Here is a 27,817-nt window from a genome sequence, read left to right on the forward strand (position 1 = left end):
TGGGAATGTGCTGATACCATGTTAAACTGATGTGGCAGCAATCCAAGGGACTAAGCACATGATTATTCAAATTAAAAAATAAAAAGGACAAAAGGTGTGGATTTTCTGGGCTACATCACAGAATATTTGTCTGGTGAAACCATAATACAGATTTGAGTGAAGGGGATTTTTAATAGATAACAAGTAATTCTTCACAGTGATTTGAGAAAGTATGAGAACACATGAGAAAAGCTTGGTAATTTCAGGTTTACTTTTGTAAAACCACGTGGACAAAGATTAAATGTTACGCTTGCATTTTGAACGTTTTAAATATAAAACATACAATGTTAAATACTGATCTCCCTGCCTGACCTGGGTTTAGATATTGAGTATTTCCCATTTTATAGAAAAAAACTTTCAAAGATTTGTCAATACTTAAGTGTATACTATTATTCCTCACCAAATTCTTCATGACATTTAAAAGGCTGCTATTAAAAGTAGTTTTTTTTTCCCCCTCAAATATGCTAAAACATGTGAGTTTGGATTAACCTTCAGATTTTCAAGGCATGAAAGATACACAAATAGAGTACCCAAAAATATGTTATAACACATTTAGGATCAGTTTGTTTCCAGTTGTGACAGGAATACCTTTGACTTTCAGGCACTGAAGAAAAATACCCTAAGCAAACACGGAGTGTTCTGGGTCATGTTACAATCTAAGAAGTATCAATCAATTTTTAAGCCAAATTCTTACATTAATTTGAGAAACACTTGCATTTTATAATTGCCAAACAATGCATTTATATAATAGAAGATACATCATTTAGAAATAAAAAATTTCACACTATATTCCAAATACTAAAATAAAAGAGAAATTTGCAAATTAAGGTATTATCCATGTTCCTCAGAAACATGCTTTACTTTTACTCTGAAATTCACTTTAACTGCTTGACATGTAATACTTAAAAATAATACAGCTAAGTTGTTTAATAGTATTTGTAGAATGTTACTTTTCTGGGTAGACATGTTTCACACAACAGTTTTCGATTAATGCTGAGCATTTAATAATTTTAATCATAATTTGAATCCATGATTAATGGATTAATAATTTATTCACTAATTTAGATGCCATACGAGAATCAGTGAAAGGAATAATCTGATAGTTGCTCATTGTACAACCCTATCCATTAGTAATACTAAGCCGAGAATCTGATTGCTATTCCACTCTGTCGAATTACACATTTCCATGTGTATGATTTTGGTCAACAACAAAAAATCGATACACAATGTCATGCTTTTCCCTTTTCCTTTTTTTTTTTTTTTTTTTTTAAACAAGCAGCTCAATGATTTGGGAGGTTGGTTAGTACAATATAAAGAACATAGGGAGAAAATATAAAATGGCACTGAACACCAATGCCAATACTTATCTCATTATGGTTATAACAAAGGATATTATTAATATTTGTCTAATTTGCTTTTCTTTAGAACATAGATCAACGCCATTAACTTGAGGTGTATACAAAATACACAACCTTAACCAAAATACTTTTCATAAGTAACACTACATTTTAAAAGACTGAAAACTGAGTATCTGTGCTGATTTTTATTTTGACTTAATGGAACAAGAAAACAACATTCAACTAGGGAGGGTTATTCTGATAATAAAGCTCTGAAAATTCAAAATGTCTTCCTCTCCCTTTGTACTTACCACAGGCTACACAATGCCCTGAGAGGATTCGTTATGAGAAAAGTATCACGGCTTTAATAACTTACTTTGGAAAAACTAATGAGAAAGCAAACTGGAAGGTGAGACTTCATCTTTGCTTTTTTTTTTTTATCTTGAAAAAACCTGATTTTTTCTGAATCAAAAAGAAGTATTTCATGTTAAATTTAGACTGTTTAGCTTTCCACTATTCTCAAGATACTTTCCAGATATTAAGAGTACTCAGAACTGTATAAAAGTGAACAACCAATACCATGTTTGAAAGAAAAAAGTTTAAATGTTAAGACTAATGTCTTGGGGACATTACTAAATGTATTTCTAAGAAACCCTTCTCAAAGGTCAAAATATTGGCAATTCTAATTTAAAAATTTAGAATTTTCAATTATTGGAAATTTAAGTAACAATAGTTTCAAGGGCGAAGAATCAGATTGCTTTTGAAAACAGAATTTTTTTTTTTTTTTCCTGAGGGATTCATACTTGACAACAACTCCAGTTAAACCTAATACTCCACCCAAATACCAATTTCAAATGCATTATTTCACCTTGGAATAGTAACATTATAAAATGGAATTTATAAATTGTAACATATATACATAACACACCATTTTAACTGTCATGTTTACAGGCAGAATTATGAAATCAAAAACAAATTCTACATTCAAGAGACAAATGATAAATGCTCTTTAAGAGTCCATTCCATCCTTTGTTGTCTTCTACTCCCACATTGTTACATTGTTAAATTATGACCAAAGGACCAAAGGCCAAGTCAATCCCCAAGTCAATCCCATTTCCCTGAACCCAACTGCCAGTAGGTACTGACCCTACATACGCATCCTTTTAACAAGCCCCGTTCTCAAAAGGCTGGGGGTATTTATATAAGAACTTATTCCAAATTGACTCTAAAATCCACATTCCCAAGATCTAGTGTGGGCTATTCATGTGTTCTGAGACATCTCCAACATGCAGGCAAACTTATCTGTTCATATTGAGGTAAAACAGACAAAAAAACACAGTATTAACAGAAGCTACAGAATTAAAACTAATCTTTTACTGCTTATTTAAGCTAATTATGTATTCTTACAAAACAGAGATCCTCAGGTCAATAATGTTGATTTTAGTCACCCCCAAATTAAGCTGCTTCTTTCAAAGCCATTATTAGTTTAAAAACATTTCTTTAAAAGAAAAAAAATATTTTTTTTCTGGAACCTGTATTTTGTAATTAGTGTGATGCAATTTCTTTTTATTTTTCAAACTTAGAAATAACTCACGTATGGGTACTATTTGATATTTTTTTCAGATACCAAGAAATACCGACAGAATTCATAAACAGGATTTTCTGACACTGGCAGGAAAGTCTGCTAACATTTACAAAATACCAAAGACTCCTCTTTCAAACTTCAAAGATGGCTGAGAACAGTTATGATTAGTTTTTCAGTACAAATTAAAAATTTAAATCTTGATTTTTTTTTTGGCCAACATTTTAAATTTCACTCTACTTCAGGTTTCAAATCAAAACAAACAAAAAAAACTAATGAAAATTACTCAACTAGCAACAAGTCCCGTATTCCAATGTTATTTTTAAACCACTTATAACCTACTGCCAGTAACTACTTGAAAGCACCTGCTTCTTTTATTAAGCACTGGTCAGTTACATAAAAGAATAATTTGCAAGGATGATACCTGGCAATGGGTTACCTTAATGCTTATAGAATAAACAGAAGCATTAACAAAACACCAGATCTTAAGCACTTTTAAATCTGTAACTTGAATTGCCAAAAGGATTTTTAAGTGTTACTTTTCCATTAGTAGATTGTAGGGAGTCTAGTCCCAGCTAACATGGTTGATTTTAAAATACAAATCCCTAAGCTAATGGAATACTACACTTGTGCTTTTTATATCATATGGAAACAGCTCCAGGCGGAGCACAAGAAGAAACCTGCCAAATCAAAGTACAGTAAATAAAGTTCCTCTATGTACTCCAGTGAGAAAACCTCAAAAATCAGAAGACCACCCACTGTCACCCATCCCCAACAAAAAATCACCCCAAAACACTTTAGCTTTGAACCTAAAATTTCCCTAAGATGTTCACAGGAGAAGCTTTAAGGTAATTAAAGCCGCAGCAGTACAGTTGAAAGCGCCACACTACAGAGGAAATGCTCTAAAGGGTTCAGCAGCTGCCCACCCATCCCGAAACACCCCCCATCCCAGTAATATGTAAAAGCTCCTGTTAAAAGATTTTTTCTTATGCTAATAAAGGCATACTACCTAGTGCGCTAAAGATTACAACTAGCAACATTAGAGCAGTAAAGTGAAAATAGGAAGCCTACAGGAATGATCTAAATGCCTACTTAAAAGAAACAAGGACAGGATCCTAGCCCTCTTGTCTATGTGGGGAAGCAGTACAATGAAACTCAGATTTACCCACATTAACAAAAATTTAACAAAGCTTCCCCAAGACACCAGAATAAAACATGACCTTTCCAGTCTAAAAGGCACAGAGAGGCCTCTACCATGTCCTGAAGTTGAATGAGTTCAAAGATTGGCAATAAAGGAAAAAAGAAAGCATTATGGGTATGTTGGGAACAAGCTTTGGAGTTTTCTAACAGTCACACCAAGTTTCTCCAGCACACAGGCACCCTTTTCCTGGTACTCTTGTTGGGTCATCCAAAAGTTGTCTTTGTCTTTCATGGTATCTGCTAGAACTGCACCACCCAGGAATACCATGTGCTTTCTGCTGGGTGGGTCTTCAATGCGGATCTTAAATTTACAAAGTTTTTCCACATCACCTTTTAAAACTCATTCTAAGTAAAGCTGTTTTAAGTTCTCGTTCCAACCGTGAAGGCAGGCCAGGATACATAGCAGACCCTCCAGAAAGCACAATGTATTTGTAGGATTCAGATTTGGTATCAGTGTCAGCTGCCTGAATTGCATTAAAAAGCAATTCAGCAACACCAGCTCCTTCAACATTGATCAAGTGAGGCTGAAATAAAACTTCTGGTGCTTCAAATCTCTCTCTGCCGATTTTGATGACATGACCTTCTGGGAGTGTGTAAGATTCAACTAATACTGTGGTTTCTAAGGCCAGTTTCTGCTCTTGCTCAATATTATATCCAATGTAACAGTTTTTCTTTAATCATGTGAACCGTTTCAAAATCAGCAGGGTGGTTGAAGGCGTATCCTCGCAGTAGAAGCAACACGCTTCTAGTTATATCCCTCCCAGCAATATCCAGTCTCCTGGTAAGATGAGGGAGAGAAAAACCTTCATCTATTGGGCATGTGAGTCACACCATCTCCAGAGTCTACGGCTACATCAGTCAGTAAACCTTGAGCGTAGAGTCAGAACTGTCTGGATGGCTACATACACACTGGAAAACTGCTAAGTTTCAAACATTACCTCTACAGTCTTCTGTTTTGGTTGGGTCCATAGCAGGTTCTGTGAGTAACATTTTACAATTTCTGGTATCCGTATTAAGTTTCTCTGGTCCAAACGTTTAGTTCCACAGGTGTTTCATGTCATTCCAATTTCGTACTATGCCATTTCCCACAGGGTAGTTAACTTGTAACATTAGTCGTAATTCGCTTGCCTCATCACCAACCATAAGATCCTTGTTCAGGGCCGGGCGCAGTGGCTCAAGCCTGTAATCCCAGCACTTTGGGAGGCCCAGACAGTGGATCACGAGAGGTCAGGAGATCGAGACCATCCTGGCTAACATGGTGAAACCCCATCTCTATTAGAAAATACAAAAAAACTAGCAGAGTGAGGTGGCAGGCGCCTGTAGTCCCAGCTACTCGGGAGGCTGAGGCAGAAGAATGGCGTAAACCCAGGAGGCGGAGCTTGCAGTGAGCTGAGATCCGGCCACTGCACTCCAGCCTGGGCGACAGAGCGAGACTTCGTCTCAAAAAAAAAAAAATCCTTGTTCAATGTTTCCCACTTTGGTGGTTGATCTGATAACAGTTCTTCTAACCAAAGCTGGGAAGATGTGTTCTGGAAAGTTAGGGCCTGCATATGCACACTTCACAAACCCGGTGCCATTGTCGCACACCACCACCTTCCTGTCCTGGCTGTCCATCCTCCGCCAGGCGAAGAGCCGCTGCCACCCGGTCGTTTTCTCTTCTTCCTCCTCCCTCTCCATCTTTCGTTTCAAATAAGTAGTCTTAATTTGTCCTCCTATAGAAAAAGTTTAAATCAGTTTATTATAAATATATCTAAACCATTAATTTTTGCAGCTTTCAGGTTAAGTCCAGCACTTCATTTATACAAAGTCAATGAGAAGAGGTCAGTAGAGATCACCTAACGTGGTGACATCATCCATTCAAGTCTTTGGCACAATCCCTCGCCAGTTAGAGCACAGCATGCCTGGATATGCCACTGGTGATCTTTAATAGAAGGTAGCTTCAAAAACTGGCCGATTTCTGCTACAGTCATGCATTCTTTAACATCTTGTTTATTAGCTAAACTCAGCAATCAGGCTTTTCTTAGGTCCTCAAGCACTATTTTAGAGTTCTTCTCTAGTTACAGAAATCCTCTCTCTGTACTTCCCACGCTATTACAAACGCTATGTTAGTATAGTAGGTGTTCCAGGAAGAACGAAGAGATTCTTGGCCACCAATATCCCACGTTAGGAAACGTGTATTATTAATCACTCTCTCTCGTACATGACTTCCTCTTGTAGGAGATATATGTACAACTTCATTCATAGAAAACTGGTAGAGAATGATAGTTTCCCTGCATTATCCAGCCCAACAATGAATACTTTGTGCTCCTGGTGATTGAACAGTCTCCATGTTCTGGTGAAGAAAATTCTCATTCTCGGGCAGCGGACCCCGGCTCCAGACACCGGGGCCGCCTGGCCTCCCCTGGCTCAGGCTGACTGGGGAAGAGAGACACGCACTGGAGCCTCTGCCGCTGCCCCGGCCGCGGGCCTGCTTCTAGAGAACCGGAGGCAGGCCAAGCCCAGGCCGCCCTGCTGCGGGCAAGACCCCGTAGCTGTGGACGCGGGACTGGCCTGGCTCGCGGACATTGCCGCCACGTTGTCTGCGATGAGCCTCGTGGGCCAGCGCCCTCCCCCAGCTCCTCTAGGGCGGCTGCACCGAAGTAATTCTTTTTCTAACACACAAGGTCCCTTGCTTACCTAACAGGACCAAATGAAGTGAAAGCATGTTAAAACTGTAATCCACTATTCAAACATTACAAATGTAATTCACACATATAAAGTTGAATGCATACCACTCTACATGCAACGATGCAGTACTTTCAACATTTGAATCCATACCACTCTACATGCAACGATGCAGTACTTTCAACATTTGAATCCATACCACTCTACATGCAACGATGCAGTACTTTCAACATTCAATTTTCTATGTCAAGTGTCCTATATAATTAAACTATCAAGATTTCTCTTTTCTTTCATCAATGAGTTTGGTCTATTAAAACAACACAATAAACATAACAGACCATGTGACAGCTTCCCAACATCTTTCTATCTATAAAGTTTGTATAAGATTAAATCTCACAAGAAGAAACGTAAATATAAGTAAAATAGAAGAAATGATTTAAAAATCAAAACAGATCATATAAGGGCTTGTGTAAAACTTACAAATGCTTCAACAAAGAATTATAGTTTGAGAATTTTAAACTGTTCACATGATATGCTTTGGAAGCAGCATATACTGGCAGAAATGTGACAGTGAATAAAATGATCGGGTAATATAAATGAAAAATGGCCTCAAATCGGTGGTAGTAAGTAACCAATGTGGAAAACTGGATGGAGAATTAACTGCAATTATCTGTATTAAAATAACTTCTAGATTTCTTATGTAACTCAAAGTAGAACTACCATTCAATCCAGCAAAGACACTACTGGGTATCTACCCAGAGGAAAAGAGATCATTACATGGAAAAGACAGATGCATATGCATATTTATAGCAGCACAACTCACAATTGCAAAAATATGAAACCCATCAACCATATGCCTATCAATTAAAAATGCCCATCAACCAATGAGTAGATGAAGAAAATATGGTATATATACACCGTGGAATACCAGTCAGCCATAAAATGGAATGAAATAGCCTTTGTAGCAACTTGCTGGCGGCAGCCAGAGGCCATTATTCTAAGTGAAGTAAACTCAGGAGTGGAAAACCAAGTATCATATGTTCTCACTTGTAAGTGGAAGCTAAGCTGTGAGGATGCAAAGGCTTAGAATGATGTAACGGACTTTGAGAACCCGGAGGGAAGGGTGGGAGGGGGTGAGGAATAAAAGAGTACATATTGTGAGTGCTGTGTACACCAGTCAGGAACGGGTGCACTAAAATCTCAGCAATCACCACTACAAAACTTCCTCATGTAACCAAAAACCACCTGTATCCCAAAAGTATTGAAAAATAAAAGACTCCTCGATGCAATAGAAAGGTATGCAACGTAAAAAGAATAATTGACCACATGTAGCTGAAAAAATAAAAAATGATTTTTCAATGCAAAATGAATGATTGTTGTACATAACGCATTAGTTTGTCATGACAGATATGAGTGTGATTCTATTCACATTGCATTGCTAGGGTGAAACGGACACAGACATTGTACAGTTTGGGTGAATGTGGTATTTTTCTTGCCTAATTCAAACAGATCTTGTACAAGGAAAGATACTCTTACATAAAACCGAATTTCTTTCCACACATATTCCATTTACTCATAGTAAGAGAGACTGAAAATAGCGTTCACAAAATGTAATATAAACTATATAATAAACGTGACACGGTAAATTTGGAATTACAGTAATCAGAAACTTCAAATTGAAAGAGCAATGAGATGATTTTATGGCCTGTATATATAGACAAGAACTAATGAAATTTATAGTATCTAATTGTAGTGTGAAGTGTGGGAAAACTGGTACTGGTACTATTACATAAAATTAATGAAAATAAGATTTTTGCCGGGCGCAGTGGCTCACGCCTGTAATCCCAGCACTTTGGGAGGCCGAGGCGGGTGGATCACCCGAGGTCAGTAGTTCGACACCAGCCTGGCCAAAATGGTGAAACCCTCTGTCTACTAAAAATATAAAAATTAGCCAGGCATGGTGGCACATGCCTATAATCCTAGCTACTTGGGAAGCTGAGGCAGGAGAACCGCTTGAGCCTGGGAGGCGGAAGTTGCAGTGAGCCAAGATTGCACCACTGCACTTCAGCTTGGATGACAGAGTGAGACTCCATCTCAAAAAAAAAAGAAAAAAAAAAAGTCATATTTTAACATGCTCATTGATTTTGGATCAGCAATTCCAAATCTCAGAAGCTGTCAGAAGTATGCTTAATTGCCCATAGTAATATATGCTCAAAGGCACTCATTATAACATTATTTATGGTGGGTGAAGATGAGAAAAACCCAGGCTATCTCTTGGGGGTGGTGAATGTTTTAAAATACAAACCAACAGAAAATAACACTTCCCAAGGGAACATTCTTACAGTGACTATGACCTAAAACTTGTGACATTCACCACTTCTAAAATATGTTGAGCATGTTTAATACATAGTTGCACTGTGAACTCATTAAATATTTGCAAAATTGTAAAAAGAAAACGTATGAAAATGAAAGGTTACAATATAAACAAACATAACTCACATTTAATTCACTGTTCTGATTAGCAGTGCAGTTATTTATATCGGTAATTGAGCTTAAGACTATATGCATGTTTTTCTTTCATATATTTTTAAAATAAAATCGAATATATTTAAGTGAACAGCCTGTTTCGATTCATATATATTAAAACCTTCATATGTATTTGTATATATACATATACATACACATAATTACTACAGTCAAACTAATGAAGTCATCTATCTTCTCATATAGACAACAGCATCTGAAATATACTCACTTTGCAAATTTTCAGCATACAGTATTATTAACTATAATCACATAACCAACTTTGTACTTTTGACCTACAGATCTCCTTTTCTCCCACCTCCCTGTCTCTGGTAACCACCATTCTACTACCCTGCTTCCATGTATTAAACTTTTTAAGACTCTGGCCGGGCGCAGTGGCTCACACCTGTAATTCCAGCATTTTGGGAGGTCGAGGCGGGTGCATCACCTGAGGTCAGGAGTTCGAGGCCAGCCTGACCAACACGGAGAAACCCAGTATCTTAAAAATACAAAAAATTAGCAGGGCATGGTGGAACATGCCTGTAATACCAGTTACTGTGGAGGCTAAGGCAGGAGAGAATCGCTTGAACACGGGAGGGGAACATTGCAGCGAGCTGAGATCGCGCCACTGCACTCCAGACTGGGCAACAAGAGTGAAACTCCATTTCAAAAAATAAAAAATAGAAACAAAATAATACTAATAATGGAAGACCTACCTCAATACCCCACTGTGATCAACACACCACTATAGTCAATGGGCAGATCATCCAGACAACAAAAAATCATCAGATAAGCTGTACTCTATATCGAATGGATCTAACAGAAATTTACACAGGTTTGCATGACTCCACGACTTCACAATGCACATTCCACTCAGTAGCACATAGATTATTCTCCAGGATAGGCTGTGTGTTAGGACAAAAAGCAAGTAACGGCACATTTTTAAAAACTGAAATCATATCAAGTATCTTTTTTGACCACAGTGGACTACTACTAGAAATGAGTAACAGCAGTAACTTTAAAAACTGTACAAATATATGAAAATTAATATACTTGCTCATGAACAATAAATGAAAAAATTAAAAATTCATTGAAACGAGTAAGGGAAATTAAAAATTAATTGAAACAATAGAAAACGTAAAACCTGTGGGATGCGGTAAAAGCAGTTGTAAGAGGCAAAGTGCATAGCTATAAATGCCTAATCAGAAAAGTAGAAAGATCTCAAATAGCCAACCTGATAGTACACTTCAAGTAATGAGAAAAGCAAGAAAAATCAAACGCTAAAATTAGTAGAGAAAAACAAATCATAAAGATTAGAGAAGAAATTTTTAAAATAGAAACTAAAAAATTACAAAAAGACAAAGGAACAAAGAGCTGCGGTTTTTTGAAAAAAAATCAAAATTGACAAGGTATAATGAACCTAGGAAAAAGAGAAAGAAAACTGCAGTAAAATCATAGATGAAAAAGGAGACATTACAATTGATTACACAGAAACACAAAGGATCGTAAGAGATTACTAAAAACACCTATATACAAATGAATTGAAAAACCTAGGAGATATGAATACATTTCTGAAAACAGCAATTTCACAAGCTGGAATAACAAAAAACCTGAACAGACTAATAAAGTAATGCAATTAAAGCAGTAATAAAAATCTCCCATCAAAGAAAAACACAAGAATTATGGTTTTACTGAATTCTACCAAACATTTTTTAAAAACGTAATGCCAATTTTACTCAAAATAGTCCCCAAAAAATGAAGAGGAAGGAGTAATTCTAAACTTGTTCTATGAGGTCAGCATTACTCTGCTACAAAAAGCAGACCAGGACACGACACAGAAAGAAAACCACAGGCAAATATCTCTAGTGAGCACAGATTCAAAAAATCCTCAATCAAATACCTGGGGATTCATCGGAGGAATATGAGAATGATTCAATAAACAAAAATAAATAAATGTCATACATCACATTCAGCGAATCAAGAACAAAAATCATATAATCATGCCAGTAGATGCTGAAAAAAATAAAATTCAACATTCTTTCACGATAAAAACTCAAAATGAGTACAAAAGGAATATAGCACAATAAAGGCCATATATGGCAAACTCAGAACATCGTAATCAAGGGGGACAAGTTAAAAGCTCTTCCTCTAAGATCTTGAACAAGTGTGGCTACTTTCACCACTTTGATTCATCATGGTACTGGGAGCCCCAGCTAGAGCAATTACACAGGAGAATGCAATAAAACCCATCCAAATTGGGAAAAAAAGTCAAATTGTCTATGTTTGCGGGTTACATGATCATACACATAAAGAACCCTAAAGATTCCACAAAAAAACCTACGAGAAATAAATTCAGTAAAGTTGTAAGATACAACATCAATATACAAAAATGAGTAGCACACACAGCAATAGTGAAACACATACGAAAGAAATCAAGAAAGCTGTTTCATTACAGTAACTACCCACCCCCTCCAAAAAAAAAAAAAAAAAACCAAAAAACAAAACAAACAAAAAAAAAACCAATGATACCTAGGGATAAACTTACCCAAAAAGGTGAAAGCTCCTACAATGACAACTATAAAACATAGATCAGGCCGGGCACGGTGGCTCACGCCTGTAATCCCAGCACTTTGGGAGGCCGCGACGGGTGGATCATGAGGTCAGGCGATCGAGACCATCCTGGCTAACACGGTGAAACGCCATCTCTACTAAAAATACAAAAAATTAGCCTGGCGTGGTGGCAGGCGCCTGTAGTCCCAGCTACTCGGGAGGCTGAGGCAGGAGAACGGCATGAACCCGGGAGGCGGAGCTTACAGTGAGTCGAGATTGCGCCACTGCACTCCAGCCTGGGCGACTGAACGAGACTCCGTCTCAGAACAAAAACAAACCATAGATCAAAGACATTAAAGTAGACACAAGTAAACGGAAAAATATCCCACGTCCATACACTAGAAGAATAGTGTTAAAATATCTCCATCAATACTCAATGTGATCTACAGAATCAATGCAATTCACGTTAAATTACAAAGACTTCGTTCATAGAAATAAAAACTATTGCAAAATTCACATGGTAATGCAAAACACCTCAGATACAAAAATAATCTTGAATAAAAAGAAAAGCTGGAGGCATCACACTACCTGATTTCAAAATATGCTACAAGATATACTATAAATCCACAGTAACTACAAATCTATAGTATAATATCAAAACAGCATGGCACTGCCAAAAAAAGGGGCAGGGGAGAGACAGAGACAAATGACAGACATAAACAGAATAAAGAACTCAAATAAATTCACACATTTACAGTCAACTCATTTTTAACCTACGCATCAACAACACACCTTCCAGAAGAGCAATCTCTTCAATAAACTGTGCTAAGAAACACTCAACACCCACACGTAAAATAAAAATCTAGACAATTATCATACACAAAAATCAACTCAAAATAAAGATTTAAATGTAGGACCTGAAACTATATGACACTACCAGAGAAGAAAATATAGGATAAATGCTTAATGAAATTGGTGAGGACAACGAATTTTCAGACAGACATCAAAACTACAAGCAACAAAAGCAAAAGTAGACAAATGTAATTACATTAAGCTTAAAAGCTTCTGCAAAGCAGAGGAAGCAGTCAGTACAATGCAGAAACAATCCAGATAATGGAAGAAAGTACTTGCAAACTATGCAACAGGCAAGCGATTAATAAAATGTAGAAACACTACTTAAAAGCAAAAATACAAATAATCTAATTTAAAAATCAGAAAAAAATCTACCAAAAACCTGTGTCCCCCCCCCCATTTCCCCAACTTCTTTTCCCAATTGCCTTCGGCCCCCTCCCTCTTGCCACCCCTTTTTCTTTCTCCATCTACCCCCAAACTGTTTCCCCACCACTTTTCTGCAAAGCCCTCTCTACTCTCCCGCTCACCACCCTTTTCCCCACCATCTTTTCCCCTCTCCGCGGCCACCCTCTTTCACCCTATGTGCTCTCATTCCCGTTTTACTCCTCCATCTACCCAAAAACATTTTCCCCCGCGTTTCCCAAAGCCTTCTCCCCACCACTCCTGCTGCTCACCACCCACTTTTCCCCCTCCATCTACCCAAAAACTTATTTTCCCACCATCTTTTCCCCACCCTGTCTGCAACGCCTTCTCCTGCTTGCCATCCTTTTTCCATTTGGCACTCACCACCCTCTTTACCCCTCCATCTACCCCAAAACTATTTTCTCCCCTCCTACCACTTCAGCTGCTGCTGCCGTCTCCGTGGCTGCCACCAACCACAACGAGGAGAGGTGCGAGGTCACAGGCCCCAGCCTCCAACGTGGGGCACGTAGCTCTCCCATCTTCTCGACCTCTAGCCGGACAGGAGCAGCTCCCGCTGCCGGCGGCCCTCCTACCGCTCTTGCGGGGCTGCGGTCTCAGTCTCCACCATCTTACCACAGCGAGGCGAGAAAAGAGCCACAGAGCCGTGAGCTCCGGCCTCCGGCATGTAGTAGTAGACGGCTTCCTAAGCTAGAACGGAACACCGCAGCCCACCCAAACAGAAAATCCTGGAACGACCTGACTGCTCGCTGCAGCATGCTTTATATACTGAGGTCAGGCAATTGGGGGGTGGGAGGGTGGGGGGGGGGGGGGGGGGGGGGGGGGTCCTGGACTACATGTTCTGATTGGATGAGAGAAAACCTCTAGGCCTACTCTGATTGGACTTTATTTTCATGCTCTGATTGGTTGTTTTAATACTTGCTCTCATCCAATCAGAACATCACAATAAAGTCCAATCAGAGTAGGCCTACAGGTTTTCTCTCATCCAATCAGAACATGTAGTCCAGGAACACACATTGCCTAACCTCAGTATATAAGGCATGCTGAGGCGGGCAGTCAGGTCAGGCCAGGATTTTTGTGTGTGTATCTCCTGAGCTGTTCCATGCTAGCTTACGAAGCCACTTACTACACGCTGGGGGCTGGGGGCCGGAGGCTGGAGCCAGTAGCACTGCGGCTCGCCTCTTGCCTCGCCTCGCTGTGGTAGGTGGAGGTGACCGAGACCGCAGCCTCGTGGGAGTGCTGGGGGGCCGCCGGCAGCGGGAGCTGCTCCTGTCCGGCTAGAGGAGGAAATGGGAGAGCTAAGTGCCCCACGTTGGAGGTTGGGGCCTGTGACAGCGCACCTCTCCTCCCTGCGGTTGGTGGCGGCCATGGAGAAGGCAGCACAGCTGAAGTGGTAGGAGGAGAGAAAATAGTTTTGGGGTAGATGGAAGGGTAAAGAGGGTGGTGAGTGCTAAAGAGAAAAAAGGATGGCAAGCAGGAGAACGCGTTGTGAACAGGGTGGGGATAAGATGGTGGGAAAATAAGTATTTGGGTAGATGGAGGAGGGAAAAGAGGGTGGTGAGGAGCAGGAGTGGGGAGAAGGCTTTGGGAAAAGACAGGGGAAAATGTTTTGGGGTAGATAGAAGAGCAAAAGAGGGTGATGAGAGCTCGAGAGGGGAAAGAGGGTGGCCAGGGAGAGGGGAAAAGATGGTGGGGAAAAGGATGATGAGTGGGAGTAGAGAAGAGCTTTGTGAAAAGGTGCTGGGGGAGAAGTGGTGGGGGAAAAGTGTTAGGGTAGATGGTGAAAGAAAAAAAGAGTGGTCACAGGGAGGGGAAGGCAGTCGGGAAAAGAAGGTGGGGGAAATAATGGTGGGGGACAAAGGTTTTGGGTAGATCTTTTTCTGATTTTTTTTTTTTTTTTTTTGAGAGGGAGTCTCGCTCTGTCGCCCAGGCTGGGATGCAGTGGCCGGATCTCAGCTCACTGCAAGCTCCGCCTCCCGGGTTTACGCCATTCTCCTGCCTCAGCCTCCTGAGTAGCTGGGACTACAGGCGCCCGCCACCTCGCCCGGCTAGTTATTTTTTGTATTTTTTAGTTGAGATGGGGTTTCACCTTGTTAGCCAGGATGGTCTCGATCTCCTGACCTCGTGATCCGCCCGTCTCGGCCTCCCAAAGTGCTGGGATTAGAGGTTTGAGCCACCGCGCCCGGCCATTTTTCTGATTTTTAAATTAGATTATTTGTGTTTTTGCTTTTGAGTAGTCTTGTTTTCTGTATTTTGTGTATTAACCGCTTGCCTGATGTATAGTTTGCTAATATTTTCTTCCACTCTCTGGATTGTTTCTTCGTTCTGCTGATTGCTGCTTCTGCTTTGCAGAAGCTTTTAAGCTTAATGTAATTATATTTGTCTATTTTTGCTTTTGTTGCTTGCACTTTTGATGTCTATTTGAAAATTCCTTGTCCTAGCCAATTTCATTATTTATCCTATGTTTTCTTCTCTAGTAGTTTCATAGTTTCAAGTCCTACATTTAAATCTTTATTTTGAGTTGATTTTTGTATATGATAAGATAACGGTCTAGATTTATTCTTCTACATGTGGGTGTTGGGTGTTTCCTAGCACAGTTTATTGAAGAGATTGTCCTTCCGGAAGATGTATTCTTGATGCCTAGTTAAAAATGAGGTGACTGTAAATGCGTGAAATTATTTCTGAGTTCTCTATTCTGTTTGATTTATGTCTGTCTGTCATTTGTCTGTTTCTGTCTCTCCCCTGCCCCTTTTTTTTTTGACAGTGCTATGCTGTTTTGATATTATACTATAGATTTGCAGTTACTATGGATTTATGGTATATTTTGTAGTATATTTTGAAATCAGGTAGTGTCATGCCTCCAGCTTTTCTTTCTATTCAAGATTTTTGAATAAAAAGTTGTTTCTCTTAGTGTTGTATAAATATAGCTCCACTGCCTCCTGTTTGCATTGCTTCTTTTTTTTTTTTTTGAGAGACGGTCTCACTCTGTCACCCAGGCTGGGGTACAGTGGCGCAATCTCGGCTCACTGCAAGCACTGCCTCCCGGGTTCATGCCATTCTCCTGCTTCAGCCTTACTAGTAGCTGAGACTACAGGCGCTCGCCACCACGCCCGGCTAATTTTTCGTATTTTTAGTAGAGACGGTTTCACCGTGTTCACCTGGATGATCTCGATCTCCTGACTTCTTGATCCGCCCACCTGGGCCTCCCAAAGTGCTGGGATTACAGGCATGAGCCACGGCGCCCGGCCGCATTGCTTCTAATACGAAATCTGCTTTTATCATTATGCTGTTCACCTGAATCTAACACGTGTTTTCTCTCTGGCTAATTTTAAGAGTATTTCATCATCACAGATTTTTTTTTCCCCCAATTTGAATACGGTGAGTGTTGCTCTATGTGTGTTTTTTTCTGTGTGTGTATGTGTGTGTATGTGTGTCTGTTTGGGATTTGTTCAGCTTCTTGGATAGTGGGTTTGTATTTTTAACCAAACTTGGAACACTCGGATCACTATTTAAATTGTTTTTCTGCCCTCCCTCTCACCACACCAATCTTATCTCCTTTTATGCCTCTAATTATACCATTATGCCAATTTGATAATGTCCAAAAACTCACACATACTCCGTTTACTTTTCTCATCTTTTCCTTTTTTGGTAACTTTTCGGGGATAGCTTCCATCGCTACATCATTGTTCACTCATCTGTTCGTTCATAGCATCTACTCTGTAATCAAGCTCATTCAGTGTGTTTTTTATCAGGGACATTTTAGGCATCATTTCTTAAAGTTTAACTTGGGTCTTTATGTCTTATATCTCTGCTTAACGTGGTAAATCCATCCTCTACCCTCATAATCAAGTAGAATATAGTTACAAGAATTGCTGTTGTGCTCCTGCTTGCAAAGTTTATCGTCTGTCAAATTTCAAGACCACTTTGGATTGATTAATTTCTTTTTGTTTCTTATAGCTTATTTTTTTTTTGTTTGTTTATTTCTTTGCAGAAAATGTTGATGGGATGCCGACTGTGTACGTTTGTCCTTGTTGGATTCAGAATAAATTTTGCATTTCTTTCTCTATTTTTTTGGATCCAGTAAAAAATATTTGAAAACTGTTTGACCTTACCTTGCTTTTACACTTAGTAGAGAACCACGCAGTCTTATGTGACATTTTCCCCAGTACTGAGGCAAAGCTCTTCTGATGAGTCAACTTGATGCCCCTTACCTGGGGCCTTTTCTCTTTCTTTGACTGTAGTGTGTGTGTGTGTGTCCTCTGAAGAGTGTTCTCTCAAGTGTCTTTGGGTGTTTTTTTCTCTTTCAAAGGGAGTTTCTTCACACACAAGCGTAAATCAGTGCATGAGTATTTGCAGACTTCAGAGTTTTCTCTCTGTATAATTCTCTCTTCTTCAATACTCTTACCTCTAGCCTGGTTTGGTTTGTTTTTTAGTTTTTGAGTTCCCTGGAGTCCTACTCTGAGAGGGAGAATTCCGTGCAGTAGGGGTTCATGATATACTCCCAGGAAAGACGTGTGGGAGGAATGACAGAGAATGTGTGACAATTGAGTGCTAAGCTAGAAGGCACTTTAAGGACATCCTAGGTTAAGACATGATTTTGGGATCAAGGCATCAGGCAGTCATTGCCGCTGAACTGTATTCTGAAGGGGGCACATTCTTATATGAAGCCATTCTTTGAACTCAATGGCATTTTCCAGTGGGGAAACAGCTGTAGAATCCAGGGCCTCCCTGCAGCCTTGGGTGGATGGAGGGTGGGTGAGCCCTGAAAAGGGGATCTAAGGGATTCTCAGTGCTCACTGTGAAAGGTTTCCCTGTTCAGAACATCAGGATGCTGTGAAGCTGGGGCTTGACGATCTCAGTGAAACGTAGGCAGTTCAGAAAAATAATCAGGGCATTTGGACCACAGAGTAGAGGCACTGACTTAGGTTCAGTCACCACATATGAGGAAATCCAGGGACCATGACCACTCAATGGCTGTCTCTTCCTGTCCTTCCACTCAGGTCATCTTGAGTCAAGACACTCCTATTCCCAAGACACCACCAGGACAACCTGATCCTGCCAGCCCCAAGTCCTCTCCTGACCCACCCTCTGCAGAGCCTGCCTGGAGGGCTGGAAAAAAGGGTAGCCTGGAGGGCTCAGATGCAGGTGAACTGGGACAGACCTGCTCACGGCTGTGTCCACAATCCTGCTGGGGCTGGAGTAAGAGGGTGACACAGACAGAAAAAGGGTAGTTGTCTCATTTCCTCATCTGCCTGTGTCACTGTGGGATGAGTACCACTGCTGTCTGGTGATTGTCAGTAACAGTCAGCCTTGTCTTCAGTCTGAGTCCCGGAGATGATCAGAGTGGCCGTGTTCCCTGATTTGGAGCCAGAGAATCAGTCTGGGATTCTGAGGGCTGGTTGTTGTTACCACAGATGATCAGCACAGGGCTTCTGGTACCGAGGCTTCTGCTCATACCAGTTTGCATAATAGGTTCCTATGCCATCTCCCTGTCAGGTGATTCTGGCTGGCTGTCCCAAGGCCACAGACACTGCAGGCTCCTGAGTCAGCTGAGAGGAAACCACAGAGCCTGCAAGAGAGGACAGGAGAGGTGTCTGAGGATGACAATCTTATTCCCAGAGCCCCACACTCTGCTTCACTCCTTATGCTGAGCTGAAGCTCAGGGCTAGGATGATCCCTGGTTCCATAGGGGCTGAGCACTGGGAGGCAGCACATGTGCAGAGAGTGAGGAGGGTGAGCAGGGGAGGGGTCCAGACCATGGTGGAGATGCCCCAGAGGTCTGCCTCTGAGCCCACAGCTGGGGAGGGACCCCCAGGTCTCTCTTATTGTAGGAAGAGGAGTCTCTTCATGCAAATTTACTTCTGTTACCATTGTGTCTTTGTTAGGTGGCTCTGGTGAGTAGTGGATGCAAAGCTGTTCTCCATTCCCTAAAATATTTGCCCCAGTTCTTGTCTGAGCCCTGAGCCTGAGGGCCTTCTCTGGGTAATTTCTCAAGATCAGAAGGGCCAGGTGGGTTTCAGAATTTTACCCAATAGAAGGAGTTTCAAAGGAAGCAACAGTTAGGCCCTGTGCACTTGAGAACCGCAGGGGAACTTGGACTCATTAGGGTCCCCAGACCAAGGTTCACGGTGCCCCCTGGTGCCCATAGAATGAATGCAATTTTCTATAACTAAATCACAATGACTATGTATGAACCCTTAATACATGCCAGATGCCTTGGTGATTGTTTTACAACATTACCTCAAGAAGACTTTCATAACATGGAATAGGATGATGCCAAGCCCTATGCTCAAGGCCCAGTGTTTATTAGGAAATCAGTATTGGGAGGTTAAATGTTTTCCCAAGTCTCTCCCAAACAGTACTGAGTGGAGTCCAGATTCCATCCAGGAGATGCACATCAGAGCCTAACTTCCAACCCCTCCCTGCCCTGCTTCCTGCACCCTGCTCCATCTCCTCCTCCTTCCACATCCAAGGTCTTTGGGGTCCGTTTTGTTTTCATTTGCTAGTGCTTCCTTAATGAGATACCAAAGACCTGCTGGCCTAAAGAGCAGACACATCTTTTCTCACAGTTCTGAAGCTGGGGAGTCCAGATAAAGGTGTTGGTGGGTTTAGTTTCCCCTGAGGCCTCTCTCCTTGGCTTGCAGGTCACTACCTCCTTGCTGTGTCCTCACGTGATCTTCCCTCTGCACACTTGTCTCTGTTGTCTCATTTCTGTGTGTGCAAATTCCTTTTCTTAGGAGGAAACCAGCCAGATTGGATAAGAAGCCACTCTCATGACCTCAATTTCACTCCTCTCTTTAAAGATCCTATCCCCAAACTCAGTCACACACTGTATGTTAGAGTTTCATTGTACAAATTTTGGGGACACAATTTAGTCAATAATCCCCTACCCTATAGACTCCAAAAATTCATGTCTTCCTCACTTGTAAAACACATTCACCCCATCCCAACAGCCCAAGTCCTTCACTAACTCGGCATCAGCTCTAAGACCCAACTCTCATTTGTATAAAATGTAAATCAAGTGTGAGTGATTCTCCAGGTGTGATTCATCCTGAGGATTTAAAGGATAACAGCTTTGGGGAGTTTCTCCTTCTGTCTGTTGCTATCATCTGGGTGTCTAGAAAATAAAATGCCTACTTTATTTGCCAAGATTGAAAGAAAAGCATGAGTCAGCATCAGCAACGTTTGTGAGTTCAATGCGGAGGAAGTCCCGTCTGTGCATTCTTGAAACAATTTAATAATCCAAATGCCCATGAAATTAAATTTAATAATCAGTAGGTATGGAATATCTCTGTCAGTGTTTAGAAAAGAGCTATAGTTGATACAGAAAACAAAACAAAATATACCAACAGTTGAATTGTTTTCAGAGTAGAATACATCCAAGTTAACGATGATGAATCATAAACAGAAATGGCTTAGTCCAAAGAAAATTAATCACTTGTATAGATATGAAACTACTAATTCCATTTTTAGCATTAAGCCTCAATATATATAATTTTTTATTTTTTTATCTATTTTTTAAGTTCTAGGGTACATGTGTACAACGTACAGGTTTGTTACATGTGTATACATGTGCCATGTTGGTGTGCTGCACCCATTAACTCGTCATTTGCATTAGGTATTTCTGTTAATGCTATCCCTCCCCTCTCCCCACCAGCCCCATGACAGGCCCCGGTGTGTGATGTTCCCTGCCCCGTGTCCAAGTGTTCTCATTGTTCAATTCCCACCTCTGAGTGAGAACATGCAGTGTTTGGTTTTCTGTCCTTGGGATAGTTTGCTCAGAATGATGGTTTCCAGCTTCATCCATGTCCCTACAGAGGACATGAGCTTATCCTTTTTTATGGCTGCATAGTATTCCATGGTGTATATGTGCCACATTTTCTTAATCTAGTCTATCATTGATGGACATTTGGGTTGGTTCCAAGACTTTGCTGTTGTGAATAGTGCCGCAATAAACATACATATGCCTGTGTCTTTATAGTACATGATTTATAATCCTTTGGGTATATACCAAGTAATGGGATGGCTGGGTCAAATGGTATTTCTAATTCTAGATCCTTGAGGAATTGCCACACTGTCTTTCACAATGGTTGAACTAGTTTATGCTCACACCAACAATGTAAAAGTGTTCCTGTTTCTCCACATCCTCTCCAGCACCTGTTGTTTCCTGACTTTTTAATGATCACCATTCTAACTGGTGTGAGATGGTATCTCATTGTGGTTTTGATTTGCATTTGTCTGATGACCAGTGACGATGAGCATTTTTTCATGTGTCTGTTGGCTGCATAAATGTCTGCTTTTGAGAAGAGTCTGTTCATATCCTTCGCCCACTTTTGGATGGGGTTAATTTTTTCTTGTAAATTTGTTGAAGTTCTTTGTAGATTCTGGATATTATCCCTTTATCAGATGAGTAGATTGCAAAAATTTTCTCCCATTCTGTTGGTTGCCTGTTCACTCTGATGGTAGTTTCTTTTGCTATGCAGAAACTCTTTAGTTTAATTAGATCCCGTTTGTCTATTTTGGCTTTTGTTGCCATTACTTTTGGTGTTTTAGTCATGAAGTCCTTGCTTATGCCTATGTCCTGAGTGGTATTACCTAGGTTTTCTTCTAGGGTTTTCATGGTTTTCGGTCTAACAAGTCAGAAGACAGGTGATTTCTGCATCAATATTTTTATGTACAAATAGGAAACTTCTCAATGGTTACAAAAAAGTGCAATTGTCTTCTACTTAATGTTAGAATTCCTTTGTGGGGTCACATTGTTCTTGACGGTGGGAAAAAAAGAATGTTCCTTATATAGAGGTTTCCTCATACCTAAGAAAAGGGAAAAAAAGACTTTTACAGAAAATAATAATTTGAGACATAAACACTTTTCCTGGAAACTTGCTTTGGGGTCTTTATATCTTAAAATCTCAAATTCTTTATTTCCTTGTCACATTCTGAATTTTACAGTCTTCATGCTTTATATAAATGTCCAGTACATTTAAAACTTCATTTACTTATCTGTTATCCCTAAAACTTTAATGATCTTGCATGTTTTGGTTTTAGATACCAGGCTCATCTTAGGACTTTTTTCTCTGAGCCTACGCTGGATTATTCATGACTTGGTACAAGCTGCCTTGACCATTTGCCCCTCCTTCTTCCTCTGTTTTGCCTCCTGGGGGGAGTCTATTCCTCATATACTAAAGCTCTCCCAAAACTCAAAGCAAATGGATAGAAATAAAAGTAATGAGATTGTGACACAGGGCTGCCTTGGGCAGACCTAAGAGCCAATCAAACAGATGACACACATATGTTCATATATATATACATATATATACACACACATACATATACACACACACACACATAGATAAAGACTCAGGCCACTATAGCAGGTGAAATACAGTGTTGCCCTCGAAGAGACCTCCACCTATGCTGGTGGACTTTTTGAATTTCAAATGACTCTACAAACCAGGGACCACGTTCTATAGGCCTTCCCTTGTCTGCCACATGTGTTTCTATGGCCACAGAACTCAGAGTGGTTTTTATAGTTTTAAATGGTTACATCATGAATGGCATAAGTACCTGCATAATAGTCTCAGAGTTGAGTCTTGGGCACCAAAGACTAAAATCCTTCTTATCTGCACATTTAAGAAAAAGTTTACCGAATCCTAAAAAATACACAGTGCTGAAACATTTGAGAAAATGCTCCACTTCAAGCAGAATAGGTGAAATCAGAAATAAAAGTGTAACAAATAACATTTTAAAATCTGAAATATTGGCAAAAATTCAAACTTTCGACACTGTACTCTGACCAGGTGTTTGTGGCTGGCGTTACAAACTGGTGGAACCCCTCTGGAGAGGAATCTGAGAACAATGAGTAAAAATTACAAGTATACATCCTTTTGACTCAGAAATTCAACTTCTAGAAATTTAATTTATCTTATGTTCATATTCACACATGAACCCAAAGAAGTCTGCATAAGGATGTTCACTGCAGTGTTATTTGTGAGATGAAAATCATGGCGATAACCGGTAGAGATGAGTTGGCTAAAATTCTACCGTGGAATACTCTGTAGCCTTAGAATGAATGGGGAGTGCTCTATGCCTAGGGTGTCTCAGGAAAGAAGAAACAGTGCATGCATCGGATGATCTTTAACATTGAGGACGAGGAGAGGGGCCTCACACTTCACTCTCTCCTTTTCCACTGAGCTCTCTACATCTGCCAAAGAGGTTAGGGACAGTGGCAGCCTCCCTCCAGTTGGGCCTGGCCACCTTCTCTGGCCTCTGGATGCATCCCAGCCTGACAGCTTGGCTGCAACTTTATGACCAACACACAGCCAGAACCACTGAACTAAGTGGCTCAGCAATTCTAGATGCACCAAAGTATCAAGGTCACAAAGGTGTTCTCTTAACATGCTGAATATTAGGAATGATTTTTATGTAGCAATAGACAATACCCTTTGGGTTTTAAAGTAAATTTAATTGTGTATATTTCAGGTACACAACATGGTGTTATTGGATACAAATATATTAAAATGGTTACTTTGTAATATAATCTATGTAATTGAAGTTCATGGGCCAGGCGTGGTGGCTCATGCCTGTAATCCCAGCGCTTTGGGAGGCTGAGGTGGGCGGATCACAAGGTCAGGAGTTCATGATCAGCCTGGTCAATATGGTGAAACCCCGTCTCTACCAAAAATATAAAAATTAGCCAGGTGTGGTGGCGGGCACCTGTAGTCCCAGCTACTCAGGAGGCTGAGGCAGGAGAATCGCTTAAACCCGGGAGGCAGAGGTTGCAGTGAGCCAAGATTGCGCCACTGCACACCAGCCTGAGTGACAGAGCGAGACTCCATCTCAAAAAAATAAAAAAGTTCATAAAAACCAAACTATATATGAGGTTGGTACACAAGTAATTGTGGTTTTTGCCTTTGATAGTAATGACAAAAACTGCAGTAACTTCTGTGCCAATCTAATGTAATAATGGCTATGCTTAACAACTGGCTCAGAAAATATAAATTTTGAACCCAACTCTTGTATGAATATTTTCTAAATTAATTCTTACCATTAGTAGATTAATAAAGGTTTCAGCAACAGAAGAGTTGACACCCATGAAGATTAGAAATGCTGGATGTCAATGAGAAAGCGGGGCTGACTCAGGTTGACTCTTCCCTGGGGAGCCATATTGGAACTCCCATCCTGTGTGGAGACCATCCGCTTGTGGGGAGTTTCTAGGACAGGGACTCAGTGATGTGAGGAGAAGGGGATTCTGAATGAACACTGAGCCTGTCAATAAAATTCTCCCCAACTCAGCAACCTTAGGTATTGGGGCAAAAAGCAGGAGCAATAAAAAGAAAACAGCTTTCTTTTTGTTCCTAATCCCTCAGAAACATCTTCAGATCTTATCTTAGCGGTCACTGCCTCAGGACAGAGGTGCAGGATATTAGCTCAGCCAGGAGGGCCATCCTCCCTAGAGCGTGGTGGACAGAGAGTTGAGTAAGATGCGGTTTCTGGAAACTCCCGTAATGGCTTCCGTCCAGATTGGGCTGCACAGCGTGGGAGATTGGGGTGCAGTTAGAGTGAGGCTGTTCCTCGAAACAGCAGGGACTGCAGCAATCAGGAAGCTCCTTGTCACTGTCCCTGCATTTGAAGAGCTAAGAAGAGTTGCACATTCAGGGACCACAGCACAAAAGCAACAGGAAGCTGTCCCTGTGCTGGATGAGAAACCACAGAGCAGGTTTCCTTTTGGACTTCATGGTGGAAAAGGAGAGGAGCTGAGAGAGAAGAATTCTCGAGGCTGTGCTGCAGGAAGCCCCTTGCACTGGGTGAGGAAGCATCTTCAGAGCAAGGAGGAAACCTGAGAGCCCAGGGCAGGTTTTGGTCTCATTTCCCTATGAACTTGGACCACTGTGGAAAGTGATGCTGGTTGCGTATGAGTAACAGTAATAATCAGCCTCTTCCTCAGCCTGGAACCCAGAGATGGTCATGGAGGCTGTGTTGCCAGACTTGGAGCCAGAGAAACGATCGGGGACCCCTGAGGCCTGATAAATCATGAGTTGGGGGGCTGACGCGATAAATCATGAGTTGGGGGGCTGTGCCTGGGTGCTGTTGATACCAGGAGACAATGTTATAACTCCCAACATCACTGCTGGTTCCAGTGCAGGAGATGGTGACTGACTGTCCAGAGGAGCCAGATACTGAGCGAGGCTGAGTCAGGGCAGACTGAGCCCAGGACCCTGGAAAGAAGGAGAAACACACACTAGTGAGTCAGTGCTGAGCCCAGGTGAGCCTGAGGAGCAGGAGACCAAGGATTAGGTCCCTGAGGCCCCTTCCCTGGAGGTATCACCTGTGTCCTGAGTGAGGAGGGGGAGGAGGAGCAGAGCCCAGGCCATGGTGATGTCCTGAGAGCGCTGCCTCCTGAGACCCAACACTGGGCCTGCCCCCAGCCCTGTGTAATCTCTTCTGCCTCAGAGTAGGGCGGGGCTTCCATGCAAATCTGCATCCTGAGCTCCTCCCCCCACCCCATTCTCACCTGGTCCTGGGCTCAGAGACTTCTGCTTCCCTGGACAGCAGGGCTTAGCCGAGGGGATTGAAACTTCTTGACATGGATCTCCTGAGATTGAGCCCGTGACAGTGCTCGGGAAATGGAGCCAGCCTTGGGGTCCCTCTCCTTCCTGTCCTGGGGTTCACAGTGGTTCTGGCTGTAGAGTGCTTAGTACTTCCTTCCATTGTGTGTGGTCCAGTGTGAGGACAGGGCCCAGAGCGGCTGGGAGAGACCCCAGCGCCCCCTTTCCCAGGACCACAGGCCCCACAGGGACCCCTCAGTCCCCCTCAGCCCTTCTAGAGCTCCTCAGGTCGGCTGGGTCCTCACACCTTGCTCTACCGTCTGTGTCTGCAGAGGCCTGAAGCTGCTGCTTGAATAAACCTGGGGTTGATTTATTGGCTTTTTTTTTTTTTTGAAATGGAGTCTGGCTCTGTCCCCCAGGCTGGAGTGCAATGGCACAATCTTGGCTCACTGCAACCTTCACCTCCCAGGTTCAAGCGATTGTTCTGCCTCAGCCTCCTGAGTAGCTGGGATTACAGGCGTGTGCCACCACGCTCTGCTAATTTTTGTATTTTTAGTAGAGACGGGGTTTCACCATGTTGGTTAGGCTGGTCTCGAGCTCCTGACCTTGTAATCTGCCCACCCTGGCCTCCCTAAGTGCTGGGATTACAGGCATGAGCCACCGCACCCAGCCTATTGGCCCTTCTAGAAATGCATTTATGGGGGCACAACAGATTTAGGACCCAAGACTGCCTCTGTCTCTTTAGGGAGAGTCAGGAGGAAGGAGCTCCTGGGACCGCACACCCAGGGTGAAGCCCAGCAGGGACCTTCCAGACCCAGGCCCGCGCTGCCCCTAGTGGCCACAGAGGGAGGAACCCGAGGCCCAGGAGCTCTCCTGAGTCACAGCTGACAGCCCCTGCCCTGTACCCCCTGCCTTCTGGTTCCCTTCCCAGCTCAATCCTAGGCCCCTGGTCCCTTCTCATCCCCTCCACGCTCCCTCCCCCAGGGTGGAGTGCATCTCCCACACCAGGGCTCCAGATGCTCCTCCTGGTGCCTGTTTGCTTTTCCCAGAGGGCTGTCCCACCGGTTGGTGTCCATGAGGCAGCTGTGGCTCAGGGCTGAGGAAATCTCACACATGAAATAAATCCACCCCCAGCAGGCGGGTGGGACAGGAACATGGGATGAAGAGAAAACCAACTGATTCCTCAAAATGTTGACAGAAAAAGCGTGACATAGAGGAGGCAGCGCTCATGAAGGCTGTGACCAACCTCTTGAAAAGCACTGGGGTGGGAGTTGGGGGGTCCCAGGCCAGAGGAGCTAAGGAAAGGGGCCTGGGGTTAGGATTGGGTCAAGGCCAGGACCAGGAACCCCTCCTCAGGGCGCGTGCGTCCCTCAAACTGTGACCGGGGACTTTCCTTAGTCCTTCCCTTTAGTGCACACTGAGTACCCCTCAGCCCAGAGCCGGGCGCCTCCCTGAGGTGAAGCCTCCCCACACTGAAAGCGGCTGACCCCATGTGTTCCTCAGAAACTCCTGGGTTTGGGGTAAAGACTCCAATCACGGTGACTTCTCTGTCAGAATAGAAATGTAAATGCCCTCTCAGGAGATGGACTTTGGGTTCTGCAGTGTGAGTGCTGGCGGCGGGGGTGGGAAATGTTTTGTGTCACTGTCCCTGTTAGAAAGCAGAGATTTCTAACAGCACAGGAGAGGGGAGCCCTGGGCAAGGGTGAGAGGAGGGAAGAGTGGGCTCAGGGGCTCAGGTGAGAAAGTATGTGGTGTGGGGAGGTGACAGCTTTGCATTTGAGACTACTGTTTCTGCATGTGTTGTTTAGATATTTATGTGCTATTTTGCTGAATAAATAGTTGCAAGAAAATAATGTTTCCATTTGAGCTAGCACTAAAATGGAATTAGGTCAGTGACCAGCTCAAATATCAGTGATCATTGATTGACTGTGGAGCCAGTGGCCTGGATCCTTTTCCCCTGAGAACACTCCAGGAGCCCAGGCACTCCCTGCAAAAAGGAAATCTCTGGTCTTCAAGATATGCCACCTTGTCTTTTCTTCCATGTTCTGTTAGCACCAGGAGAAAACAAAGACCCTACCAAAGCTATTGGAGTCGCCAACCTCATT

The 27,817-nt window shown here is 42.0% G+C and overlaps 2 protein-coding genes, 3 pseudogenes and 1 gene segment (V, D, J or C); all 6 read right to left on the reverse strand.

Annotated features, from left to right (window-relative positions):
- LOC126929752 (ubl carboxyl-terminal hydrolase 18-like) overlaps positions 1-13,883 on the reverse strand; it is a 51,530-nt pseudogene extending 37,647 nt beyond the window's left edge.
- Positions 1-27,817, reverse strand: part of LOC126929708 (immunoglobulin lambda-1 light chain-like) — a 340,164-nt gene that overhangs the window by 138,856 nt on the left and 173,491 nt on the right.
- The window catches only part of LOC126929706 (immunoglobulin lambda-1 light chain-like), a 250,860-nt gene that overhangs the window by 125,393 nt on the left and 97,650 nt on the right, over positions 1-27,817 (reverse strand). The window lies entirely within an intron of this gene.
- LOC126929707 (immunoglobulin lambda-1 light chain) overlaps positions 1-27,817 on the reverse strand; it is a 309,873-nt gene that overhangs the window by 119,808 nt on the left and 162,248 nt on the right. The gene's annotated exons all lie outside the window — the stretch shown is intronic.
- LOC126929781 (actin-related protein 2-like) lies at positions 3,902-6,593 on the reverse strand (annotated as a pseudogene).
- On the reverse strand, positions 5,994-6,510 carry LOC126929740 (ADP-ribosylation factor-like protein 5A; annotated as a pseudogene).

Source organism: Macaca thibetana, chromosome 10 (assembly GCF_024542745.1).
Source record: "Macaca thibetana thibetana isolate TM-01 chromosome 10, ASM2454274v1, whole genome shotgun sequence".
Classification (NCBI taxonomy): Eukaryota; Metazoa; Chordata; class Mammalia; order Primates; family Cercopithecidae; genus Macaca; species Macaca thibetana.